This window comes from Furipterus horrens, unplaced genomic scaffold, assembly GCF_987537825.1.
Source record: "Furipterus horrens unplaced genomic scaffold, mFurHor1.1.pri manual_scaffold_8, whole genome shotgun sequence".
NCBI lineage: Eukaryota > Metazoa > Chordata > Mammalia > Chiroptera > Furipteridae > Furipterus > Furipterus horrens.
The window spans coordinates 55,679,744-55,693,029 of record NW_028327178.1 but is presented as its reverse complement, the minus strand read 5'-3'; the positions used below and the strand labels follow the sequence as shown (position 1 = coordinate 55,693,029).

Below are 13,286 nucleotides of genomic sequence, written 5' to 3'. Positions count from 1 at the left end.
AACTAAGTATAATGGGCAAAAGGGTTTTGGACAGGTGAGATGTGCCTAGCACACCTTCTTACAAAGAAGCCCCCCCCTTTTTTTTTTTTCCTAATATGGAACATTGAAAAATTAATCCCTGCCTTTTGTCATCTAGTAGTTATGGATTGAATGATGTCTTTTAACCCTTTTCGCCAAATCTGTTGCCCCCAGAACACAACAAGGACACCAGCCTGTTAAACCAAGCACGCCATTGACCGGAGACAGCCAACTGACCTGGAGTCTGCACGATCCTTCCCCATGTGGGAAGGCCACCCTCCCCTCCACACCCCCACTCTTATTAGGGTTTTCTGGACCCAAGGGTAGGTAGGACGACGACCATGTCCAGCTTGAAGCAGCTAGAGGAGCACGAGACCTTCGCCCATTGTCCTTTACAAGATTACAAAGGGTCCTAATATTTGCGGGAGGGGAGGGGGATAGTTAATTTTTACGAACAGGGGTATGGACTTGGGGGGGATTGCTGGGGGAGGGGGGTGCTGGGTGGAGGGGAGCAAGGGGGAGAAAATTGGAACTGTTGTAACAATATAATCAATAAAAAACATTAAAAAAAAGAAAATACTTGATAAGCTAGACTTCATTAAAATTTTAAAATTCTGCTCTATGAAAGACACTATCAAAATTGAGGAAACAAATAACACACTGAGAGAATATATTTGTTTTAAAAATCTGATTTTTAAAAGATTGTTATCCAAAATATACAAAAAGCTGTAAGAAAATAAACAACCTGATTTTAAAAATGGCTAAAGACTTAAACAGACATTTCACCAAAGAAGATACACAGATTAAAAATAAGCATATGAAAATAGTTCAACATCACATGTCATTAGGGAATTTCATATTAAAACAACAGTCCGGACAAGATGATGGCATAGGTAAACACAGCTTGCATCCTCATGCAACCACATCAAAATCACAACTAAACTATAGAATAACAATCATTCAGAACTATCAGAAATTGAGCTAAATGAAAGTCCTACAACTACAGATTAAAAAAGAAACTGCAACATGACTAGTAGGAGGGGTGGAGAGATGAAATGGGCTGGACCCACATGCACGTCTAGCAGAAAAATCATGAGGGATATCTCAGGAGTGAGGGATCCCAGGCCCACACCAGGCCTCCCAGCTCCGGGTTCCAATGCCAGGAACAGAAGTCACCATAATTTCTGGTGGTAAAAACCAGTGGGGATTGAGGTCCTGGAAGATAAAACTGCTTGAGTCCCTGGAAGTTCCTCTCAAATGGCCCCTGAGAAGACTTACTCAGACTCACACCCTCCAAGCTCCAATGTGGGGGCAGCAGATTGAAAAGCATCACAGATATACCTAGAGGAATTGAATTGTCCAGCATCAGGTGAGAGCTGGGAGCAGCTTTCTCCAAGACAGAAGTGCTAACAGAAGCTACTATTCCTTTCTAAGCCCTTCCCCCAAGAGAGCCAAAGAGCTGGCAAGAGGGCACCATATCTGAAACTCCATCAATCTGGCTCATACTACAGTGATTACCTGAGGCTCCACTCCACCCAACTTAAAAGCCCACCTAAGCTGTTTCCAGTGGCTTTTCCATATGAATTGTCTATCTTGGCTCATGCTTCAGATTTTCCTAAATTCTTTCAAATAAGTAGCCTCTTGCTTCAGCGAGCCCCATACTTCTTGCTAAGTTGCCCAAGGCCCAGCACTAGCAGCAGCCAGCCTTGGTTCATAGCTTGACCTCGCCTGGGCACCCCCAAGCCCAGCACAAAAAGCAGCCATTTGTAGATCACTTTGTAGCTTATGTTGTGTGACCCCAGAGAAAACACAGGTGGTGGCTGACTTTAAATGTGCCAACAACAATCAAGGCTCAACTACAATAGGAAAGTGTACACGGCCCACATAGTGTATGCAACTCGAGTACACAGCTTGGGTAAAAGGGGAGGCTGTGCTACTGGATGCTGCAGAACACCTAGAACATTAGGCCACTCTACCAAACTTGGGAGACTTGGCAGCTCTACCTAATACATAGGAAAAAACACAGGGAAGCTGCCAAAATGAGACAAAGAAAAATGACTCAAATGAAAGAACAAGACAAAACTCCAGAAAAAGAACTCAACAAAATGGAGACAAGCAAGCTACTAGATGCAGAGTTCAAAACCCTGGTTATAAGGACGCTCAGTGAACTTAGTGAGAACTTCCAACAGCATAAAAAAGGTAATGGAAACCATAAAAAAAATTATTTGTAAATGAAGGATACATTAATTAAAATAAAGAACAATTTACAAGGAATCAACAGTAGAGTAGAAAAAGCCAAAATTAAATCAGGTATTTGGAATATAAGAAGCAAAAACCACCCAATCAAAACAAAGAAAAAATAATCCAAAACAATGAGGATAGTGTAAGGAGCCTCTAGACTACTTCAAGTGTACCAACATTCACATCATGGGGGTGCCAGAAGGAGAAGAGAGAAAGCAAGAAATTAGAAACATCTGAAAAATAATGACAGAAAACCTTCCTAACTTGGTGAAGGAAATAGACATATAAGTCCAGGAACTACAGAGTTCCAAACAAGATGAACCCAAAGAGTTCTATCCATCATAATTAACATGCAAAAGATTAAAGACAATGAGAATATTAAAAGCAGCAATAGAAAAGCAGTTAGTTACCTACAAGTGTCAGTTGATTTCTCAAAAGAAACTTTGCAGGCTAGAAGGGATTGGCAAAAAATATTCAAAGTGGTGAAAAACAAAGACTTACAACCAAGATTACTCTACCCAGCAAAGCTGTCATTTAGAATAGAAGGACAGATAGAGAGCTTCCCAGACAAGAAAAAGCTAAAGAAATACATCACCACCAAACCAGCATTATATGAAACGTTAAAGAGTGTTCATGAAGAAACAAAAGAAGATCAAAAACATGAACAATAAAATGGCAACAAGAACATATCAATAACTGAATCTAAAAATAAATAAACAAGCAGAACAGTACAGAAGCAATAAAAAAATGTTTTCAAGATTAAGCACCAATAAGATTTGTATAAAGAGAAGTTTAAAACATCACTTTATGAAGACAAAAGTAGTCTTGAACATATGAAAAGATATACCATGATCTAGAAAAAGAAGACAACACCATAAAGATGCCAATTCTCCAAAATGTACACTTTTATCATAATTTCAATGAAATATGTTTTTAAAAAAGAATTAAAGTTTGATTCTAAACATAAATTGAAAAATTAAGCAAAAAGGTATAGCCAAAAAAATTGAAGAATAGGAAACCATAACAGATATTAATATGTATATAAAGCATTAAACATAAATTAGATGAATAATAATGAAAAGAATAGAAAGCCACATCAATGAATTAGTAGAAAAAGTCTAAACTAGATCCAAATACAAATGGCAATTTAGCATATAATAAAGATGGCATTTCAATCCATTTAGTAAAAATGAACTATTCAGTAAATGGTATTAGAATTGGCTATCTGGAAAAAAAAGGCACTGAATCAATAACTTACACTAAAGCAGGATAAATTCCAATTGGATAAAAGATTCAAATGTTTTATAAAAAAGGAAGCCCTAAAAGTGATAGAAAAACACATGGGAAAACTCCTTTATAACTCCAAAAGCCCCTCTTGCTTGATACATTGACTACATGAAATCAGAAACCTATGCATGGAAGGGGAAAATATAAGTAAAATAAAAAACTGGGAGAAAATTTGTAATTCATATCACTAAGAAAAGTTTAATCCCCTTATTATATAAAGAGCTCTTAAAGAGCAATAAGATGGCCAATCATATAACAGGAAAATAGGAAAAGAGTATGAAGAGAGGTAAGAAAAATAAAATACAAATGACTCATAAATATGTAAAAAGATGTTGAATCTCACTCATAATGAAAAAAACAACTTAAGCCCTCGCTGGTGTGGCTCAGGGAATTGAGCACTGACTTGCAAACCAAAGGGTCATCAGTTCAATTCCCACTCAGGGCACATGCCTGGGTTGCAGGCCAGGTCCCAGGTTGGGGCATACAAGAGGCAACCACACATTGATGTTTCTCTCCCTCCTTCCCCTCTCTCTAAAAATAAATAAATAAAATATTTAAAAAAAAAAACTTAAAATAACTCTCTCTCTTCCAGTCAAGATGGTGGCATAGGTAAACAGAGTACTGAGAACCTCCCAGGACCACATCAAAATTACAACTATGCTACAGAACAATCATCATTCAGAACCACCTGAAATCTACCTTAACAAAAGTCCTATAACTAAGGATATAAAGAGGAAACACATGAGCCTGGTAGAAAGGGCAGAGACATGGAAAGGACTGGTCCACAGCCATGTGTGGAAGTTAAAAATTGGGAGGGATATCTCCACTCCAGAGGCCCCCATAAGGAGCCAAGGGTTCCAGCCTCACAACAGCCCCCTCTCCCAACCCCATTGCAGGGTTCTGGTGCTGGAAAAAGAAGTCCCTATAATTTCTGGCTATAAAAACTAGCAGAGACCAAGGCTTCTGGAACCCCAAGCATTCCTCTTAAAGAGCCCCAACAAACTTACTTGGGCTCATTTGGACTCGCTCACTTTGAGCTTCCAGCACTGAGGCAACAGCTCAAAGGGCATCAGGGACATACAGGGAGAAACTGAATTTCATGGCATCAGGGCAAGAGCTGGATGGGCAGCTTTTCCCAGACAGAAGTGCTGGCAGAAGCCATTGTTCCTTTACAGAGCCCTTTCTGGAGAGACAGCAGGCAGATGCCATATCTGAGTCTCCACCAATCTTACACTGTTCACCCCACTCTAGTGTTTCCTTGAAACTCCATCCAGCACAACTACCAGGCCCACCCAAGCCCTACACAATGACTTTTCCATATAAATGTCCTATCTTGGCTCAGGATGCCAACTTTCCTAAAATTTGTCAAACACACAGCATATCACCTCTGCATATCCCGCATCTCTTGCTAAGTGGCCCCAGGCATGGCACTAGCAATAGTCATCCTGGGTTTTCAGGTTGGCCTCTCTTGGGTACTTCTAAGCCTAGCACAAGTAGCAGCTATCTGAAAATTGTGCCATAGCTCAAGCTGGGTGGCCCCAGGTAGAACACAGGCAGTAGCTGACCTTGGCCTACCATACCCAGAAGGCCTCAGAGCCAGCAAAAACAGTGAACTTCAGACTATGCCAAAGCACCACCCAACCACCTCTATCAGTGACATAATCAAGATTTAGACTCAGCAGGTACCTGAGCCCGCTGAAGTGAGTTCTGCTCTGTGGGGTTAACACCTGCGCATCAGATCCTCCATAGTGGTCACAGTGAGTCTTTACAGCTAATTGACCTGGGAGTAAATTCCTCCCACTGATGTGCCAACAGCAATCCAGGTTCAGCTACAACAGAAGGTTGCACACGGGGTGTGCATCTGGAGCACCCAGCTTGGCTGATAGGGGAAGGTGCACTATCTGACCCCACAGTACATAAGGTCACTCAACCAAGATGAGAAAATATAGCAGCTCTACCTTATACATAGAAACAAACGGAGGAAGGCAGTCAAAATGAGGAGAAAAAGAAACATGTCCCAAATGAAAGAGCAGAACAAAACTCCAGAAAGAGAACTAAACAAAATGGAAACAAGCGATCTACCAAATACAGAATTAAAACACTGGTTATAAGGATGCTCAATGATTTTAGATAAAGAATAGAGCAACTGAGTGAAGAACTTCAACAAAGAAACTGCAAACATAAAAATGAAGATAAAAAACATTAAAAACAGTCAAATGAAGAATATACTAACTGAAATGAAAAATACATTACAGGCAATCAACAGTACAGTAGACAAAGCAGAGGATCAAATCAGCAATTTAGAAGATAAGGAAGTAGAAAACACCTGATCAGAGCAGCAGAATGAAAAAGAATGCAAAAAATGAGGATAGTGTAAGGAGCCTCTGGGACAAATTCAAGTGTATCAAAATTCTCATAATAGCTCTTCCACAGGAGGCCTACATGCCGCTGCAGCCATGTCTCTAGTGATTCCTGAGAAGTTCCAGCACACATTGTGAGTACTCAACACCAATATTGACGGGCAATGGAAAATAGCCTTTGCCATCACTGCAATTAAGGGTGTGGGGTGAAATACGCTCATGTGGTGCTGAGGAAAGCAGACATCGACCTCACCAAGAGGGCAGGAGAGCTCACAGAGGATGAGGTGGAACATGTGATTACCATTATGCAGAACCCACGCCAGTACAAGATTTAAGACTGGTTCTTGAACAGACAGAAGGATGTGAAGGATGGAAAATATAGCCAGGTCCTGGCCAATGGTCTGGATAACAAGCTTTGTGAAGACCTGGAGCAACTGAAGAAAATTCGGGCCCACAGAGGGCTACACCACTTCTGGGGTCTTTGTGACTGAGGCCAGCACACCAAGACCACTGGCCGCCGGATGTGGGTGTGTCCAAAAAGAAATAAATCTGTAGGCCTCATCTGTTAATAAATAGTTTATACACCCCCCCAAAAAAAATAAATTCTCTTAATGGAAGTACCAGAAGGAGAAGAGAGAAAGAAAGAAATTAAAAAGTTATTTGAAAAAATCATGACAGAAAACTTCCCTAACCTGGTGAAGGAAATAGACATACAAGTCGAGGAAGCACAGAGAGCCCAAACAAGATGAGCCCAAAGAGGCCCACACCAAGATACATCATAATTAACTAGCAAAAGGTTAAAGAAAAAGAGATAATCCTAAAAGCAGCAGGAGAAAAAGCCAATAGTTAGCTACAAGAGAGTTCCCAAGACTGTCAGCTGATTTCTCAAAGGAAACTTTGCAGACCCTAAGGGATTGGCAAGAAATATTCAAAGTAATGAAAAGCAAGGACCTAAAGCCAAGATTACAGTACCCAACAAAGCTATCACTTAAAATAAAAGGAGAGATAAAGTGTTTCCCAGACAAGAAAAAGCTAAATGAGTTCATCACCACCAAACCAATGCTATAAGAAATGTTAAAAGGTCTTCTTTAAGAAGAAAAAAAGATAAAGATGAATAATAAAATGGCAGTTGTGCATATCTATCAACAATTACTTTAAATGCAAATGTTAAATGCTCCAATCAAAAGAAATGCAGTGGTTGAATGAATAACAAAACAAGACCCCTATATATACTGTCTCCCAGAGACTCATTTCAGATCAAAGGACACACACAAATGGAAAGTAAAGATATGGGGAAAGATATTTCATGAAAATGGAAACAAACAAACAAAAAGCTGAGGTAATCTGCATTCAGACTTACCTGAATAAGCACTTCCCCAAAGAGGACATACAGAGGGTCCAGAGGCATATGAAAGAATACTCAACATCACTAGCCATCAGAGAGATGAAAATTAAAACCACAATAAGATACCACCTCACACCATCATCGACTAATCAACAAACAACAAGTGCTGGCGAGGATGTGGAGAAAAGGGAACCCTAGTGCACTGTTGGTGGGAATGTAGACTGGTGCAGCCACTATGGAAAACAGTATGGAATTTCCTCAAAAAACTAAAAATGGAACTGCCTTTTGATCCAGCAATTCCACTGCTAGGTTTATATCCAAAAAATCCTGAAACATCAATTCAAAAAAATCCATGCACCCCTAAGTTCATAGCAGTGCTATTTATAATAGTTAAGTGCTGGAAACAGCCTAAGTGCCCATCTGTAGATGAGTGGATCAAAACACGGTGGCACATTTACACAATAAAATACAATGCAGCAGAATGAAAGAAGGAACTCCTACTATTTGCAATAACATGGATGGAACTGAAGAGAATTATGCTTAGTGAAATAAGCCAGACAGCGAAAGATAAATACCATATGATATCACCTAATACAGGAAACTAATGAGCAATACAAACAAACGAGCAAAATTGAACCAGAGGAATGTAAACAAGGAGCAGACTAACAGTGACCAGGGGAAGAGGGAAGGGGATAAAAGGGGGTAAGAAGGGGAAAGGTCTAGTCAAGGAACTGGTATAAATGACCCATGGACGTGGTGGGGATTGACTTTGGGAAAAGGGGTAAGGGATTAGGGGGAACAATGGAGGAAAAAGCGGAACAACTGTAATAGAAAAACAATAAATAAGTTTTTTTTAAAAAAGCTTAAGTATCAATACCTATACCAGACAAAATAGACTTTAAAACAAAGGCTAAAACAACAAAGAAGGACCTACCAATTCTACTTCTGCATATTTATCCAAAGAAACCTAAGCCATTAAATCAAAAAGATGTATATATCTATATGTTTATTGCAGCATTATTTACAATAGCAAGATAAGGAAGGAACCGAAGTGTCCATTAGTAGATGAATGGATAAAGAAGTGAGAGCGTGGGACTTCTGGCCAAGATGGAGGCATAGACAGACAGGCTGCATCTCCCTCCACAACTAAGAATACAACTACCTCAAAACTAGAAAGAACCAGAAGTTCCAAGGGATCGAACTGCATGGAAGTCCAGCAGACAAAGATGTGAGAAGAGAGTACTCATCCAGACAGGTGGGAGGGGCGGAGCCAAGGCTGGGAGGACGCGGTATGGTAGCAGCAGCGCAGCAGAGAGCGCAGTCACATGTTTTGAAGGGTCAGGAGGGACACCTGGGAGCGTTCCCAGCTCCTCATCGGACCTCGCAGTTCACGGTTCCAGCAGTGGGGAAAATCAAATCTCATTGCTTCTGACTGTGCAGACTGTGGGCGGTTTGGGTGGAGACAGGGACTGCCAGTCTCATCAGAGTCCACTTGTTTGGGGGACCCCCCACGATCATAGAATGTCCGCAGACCCACCCACTCTGGGACAGCCAGGGTACCAACTAGAGGGGCACCAGTCTGGTGCGGAAGTGGGAGAGGTGCCTTGAAAAGGGGCGAGTGCTCTCTCGGACCCCTCTCCCACATACAGCGCCATAACGTGGTGAAACAGGTCGCCCTGTGCTGACGAATCCCTAAGGCTCTGACCCTTACAACATAACAGAAGCAACAGTTCTACCTGGGACGTGGAGGCAAACAAACACAAGAACCTGTCAGAATGAGGAGACAGAGAATTATGGCCCAAAAGGGGGAACGGATCAAGGTGCCAGTGAGATAACTAAGTGACAAGGAGATAGTCAACCTAACAGATGAGGAGATAGCCAACCTAACAGACGCAGAATTCAAAACACTGGTGATAAAGATGCTCACAGGCTTGACACATATGCTTGAGTATGGCAAGCGCATAAAAGAAGGAGTGAAGGCTATGCTAAGTGAAACGAAGGAAAATACACACAAAACCAATGGTGAAGGGAAAAAAACCGGGGTTCAAATTAATGATTTGGAACATAAGGAAGAAAAAAAACAGTTAACCAGTGCAGAATGAGGAAGCAAGAATTGAAGAAAATGAGCAAAACTTCCCAAATTTTGTTAAGGAGATAGACATACAGGTCCGGGAAGCACGGAGGGTCCCAGGTGAGCTGGACCCAGAGGGGACCACATCAGGATGCATCATGATTGAGATGCCAAAGGTGAAAGATAGAGAGTCCTGGGGACAGCAAGACAGAGGTGGAGAGTTGCCTACAGGGGGGTGCCTATAGGACTATCAGCTGATTTCTCAGAGGACACTTTGTAGGCAGGAAGGGACTGGCAAACAGTATTCAATGTGATGAAAGGCAACCTACAACCAAGATTACTCTATCCAGCAAAGCTATCATTTGGAATGAAAGGGCAGATAAAGTGCTTCCTAGCCAAGGTGAAGCTAAAGGAGTTCATCATCACCAAGCCATTATTATATGAAATGTCAAAAGGACTTCCTTAAGAAAAAGAAGACCAACACTATGAACTCTAAAATGACAACAAACTCACAACTATCAACAACTGAATCTAAAAAATAAAAACAAAATCCAATTAAGCAAACCAGAATAAGAACACAATCATAGGTCTGGGGGTCATTTGGAGGGTTATCAGCTGAAAGTGGGGAGGGGGAGAAATGTGGAAATGGTGCAGAGACTAAGAAGCATAATCGTTTGGTACAAAATAGGGGGATGTTAAGAATAATATAGGAGAGGATGAAGCCAAAAAACTTATATGCACGGCCCATGGACATGAACTAAGGGGGGTGGGATTGCTGGAGGGAAGGGGTGTACTGGGCAGACAGGAACAAAGGGGGAAAATTGGAACTACCATAACAATATAATCAGTAAAATATACTTAAAATAATGATAATGAAAATACAATTTTTCACAGAGCAATTGTCAAATTTTGTGTGTGACAACACCAAATCTGTCTTAATCACTTTACTGTATTTTCTTCTTAGGATTACGTTTTCTATGCTGTGAACTAATTTTTTTTATATTTCCGGTTTCACTAAAAAGAACAAGCAGAGCTAGCTTTTTGGTTTTTGCTTTTTTAAAATTCTAAATGTAACTATACTGCACTTCACTGCTTTTTTTCACAAATAAGATTTTAGGTTGTTTTGTGTTTATTCTTAATATATTAATTTTGGAAGAAGAATTGCAACTATAATTATCAAAATCTGGCAGCTGTAAAATTGTATGGAAAAGACTGGAAAACAGAAGACACAAAACTAATTTAGAACTGTAAGCAACTGCTTAAAATGTGAAGGAGATTAAGAATGCAAAAAGGAATAATTAAAGAACCACTAAAAGCCAAACAAACTATGACTTTTAAAAAATCCAATCTAATAAAAAATAAGTAAACTAACATTATAGAAACAGACTCACAGGGAACAGAACGACAGCTGTCAGAGGGGTGGAAGTGCAAGGAGGCTGGTTTCAAAAGGTGAAGGGATTAGAAAAACAACAAAACTCAGACATAGACAACAGTATGGTGATCACCAGAGGGTAAGGGGTTGGGGGCAGGTAAAAGAGGGTAAAAGAGGGAGAAAATGGTGATGGAAGGATACATGACATGGGGTGGTAAACACCCAATACAACATACAAATGATGTATTATAGAATTGTACACCTGACACCTATATGTTATTAACCAATGTCACCCCCATATATTCAATAAAATATTTTTACAATTGCAGTCATAGGTCTAGGAACATGTTTTGAAAAATGTCTGTTACTACATCTGAAATCACACAGCAGTAACTTTCAGAAGGAGGCTAGACATGAAGCCAAATAACAGATTTCTGTGGTGAGAAGCAGTTCTTAAGTACAAAGATGTGCTGGGACAGAAAATAAACCAGTTCTTCAATAAATAGCCTGTATGCTAGGCCAGATAAGAAATAGGGAGATACTTTCAGCCAAGATGGAAGGGTATGTAGAAATGCTTCTCCTCCTCCCAAAACCATAAGGATTACAACTACCTAAAAAATAAATAAATAAAAACAGAACTGTCAGAAAATCGAAGTGTATGGAAGTCTGACAACCAAAGAGTTAAAGAAGGAATATTCATCCAGATGGGTAGGTGGTACAAAGACCAGGAGCTGAGGCGGAGAAGGCACAGTGCAGTGGATGTGAGGTGGTAGCAGCAGTGGCTAGGCAGCAGCTGTGGCTGATGGGGAGGCAGAACAAGCAGCCCCACAATCACTTGAGGCAGAAAATAGCTAGGAAGGACACCTGTGGAGCAACCCCAGCTCCAAGCTAGACCACCCAGCTCAAGGTTCCAGCACCAGAAAAACAAAGCCTCACAGCTTCTGCCTATAAAAACCTGTGGGGGGGTAGGGTGGCAGGAGAAACTGCCCACCTCTCAGGAGAGTCCATTTAGAGGGCCCCCACAGTCCTAGAATGTATGCAAACCCACCCACTCTGGGAACCATCACCAGAGCAACAGCTAGAGGGGCACCAGTAGCACACGGGAAGCCAGTGAAGTGATTGGAAAAGGCGTGAGTGCCGAGAAAGCAGCATTGTTCCCTCTCTGACCTTTCCCCCATGAACAGCACCACAAACGGGTAAAATGAGTCAGCCCCCACTGAAGAATACCTAAGGCTCCACCCCTTGCAACATAACAGGTGTGAGCAGCTCTACCTAAACACAGAAGCAAACAAAAGGAGGCTGCCTAATTGAAGAAACAAAGAAATATGGCCTGAATGAAAGAACAGATCAAAACTCCAGAAGAAGAACTAAGCAAAAAGGAGATTACCAACCTATCAGATGCAGAGTTCAAAACACTGGTAATAACCATGTTCAGAGAAATGATTGAGTATGCCAAATGCATAAGAGAAGAAATGAAGGCTACATTAAGTGAAATAAAGAAAAATCCACATAGAACATAGTGAAGGGAAGAAAGTCAGGCTTCAAATTAATGAACGGGAACATAAAGAAGACCTAAACAGTCGGTACAGAATGAAGAAACAAGAATTCAAAAAAACAGGGAGAGAACAAGAAGACTTTGTGACATCTCCAAAATTGCCAACATCCAAATCATAGGGATACCAGAAGAAGAAGAAGAGAGCAAGAAACTGAAAACTTATTTGAAAAAATAATGAAAGAAAACTTCCCTAATTTGGCAAAGGAAATAGACATACAAATCCAGGAAGCACAGACAGTCCCAAACAAGTTGGACCACACCAAGACACATCATAATTAAAATGCCAAAGGTTATAGATAAAGACAGAATCTTAAAAGCAGCAAGAGAAAAGCAGAGAGTTACTTACAAAGGAGTTCTCATAAGACTATCAGTTAATTTCACAAAAGAAACTTTGCAGTCAAGTAGGGACTGACAAAAAGTATTCAAAGTGATGAAAAGCAAGGACCTACAACCAAGATTACTCTATCCAGCAAAGCTATCATTTAGAATGGAAGAGCAGATAAAGTGCTTCCCAGACAAGGTAAAGCTATAGGAGTTCATCATCACCAAGCCCTTATTATCTGAAATGTTAAAGGGACTTATTTAAGAAAAAGAAGAAGATCAAAACTGTGAATAGTAAAATGACAACAAACTCAACTACCAACAAATGAATCTAAAAAACAAAAACAAACTAAGAAAACAACTAGAACAGGAACAGAACCATAGATATGGAGATCATATGGAGGGTTATCAGTGGGGAGGGAGAAGGGGGAGAATAGGGAAAAGGTGCAGAGATTAAGAATCATAATTGGTTTGTACAGAATAGACAGGGGGATGTTAAAAATAGTAAGGAAAATGGAGAAGCCAAAGAATTTATATGCATGACCCACGGACATGAACTTAGTGTGGGAGGATTGCTGGAGCAAAGGGGGGTACCTGGTGGAGGGGGACAAAGGAGAAAAAATTGGGGTCAACTTAATAGCATAATCAATAAAATATACTTTAAAAAAAACTAGGGAGCTAAATCTCTCTAAACCCTAAAGGATACTCTGGATGAA

General features: G+C 40.5%; 1 protein-coding gene and 1 pseudogene across 5 annotated transcripts in view; one reads left to right on the top strand and one right to left on the bottom strand.

Moving 5' to 3' along the window:
- Positions 1 to 13,286, bottom strand: part of LDLRAD4 (low density lipoprotein receptor class A domain containing 4) — a 564,232-nt gene that overhangs the window by 425,144 nt on the left and 125,802 nt on the right. The gene's annotated exons all lie outside the window — the stretch shown is intronic.
- On the top strand, positions 5,997 to 6,453 carry LOC150002956 (small ribosomal subunit protein uS13 pseudogene; annotated as a pseudogene).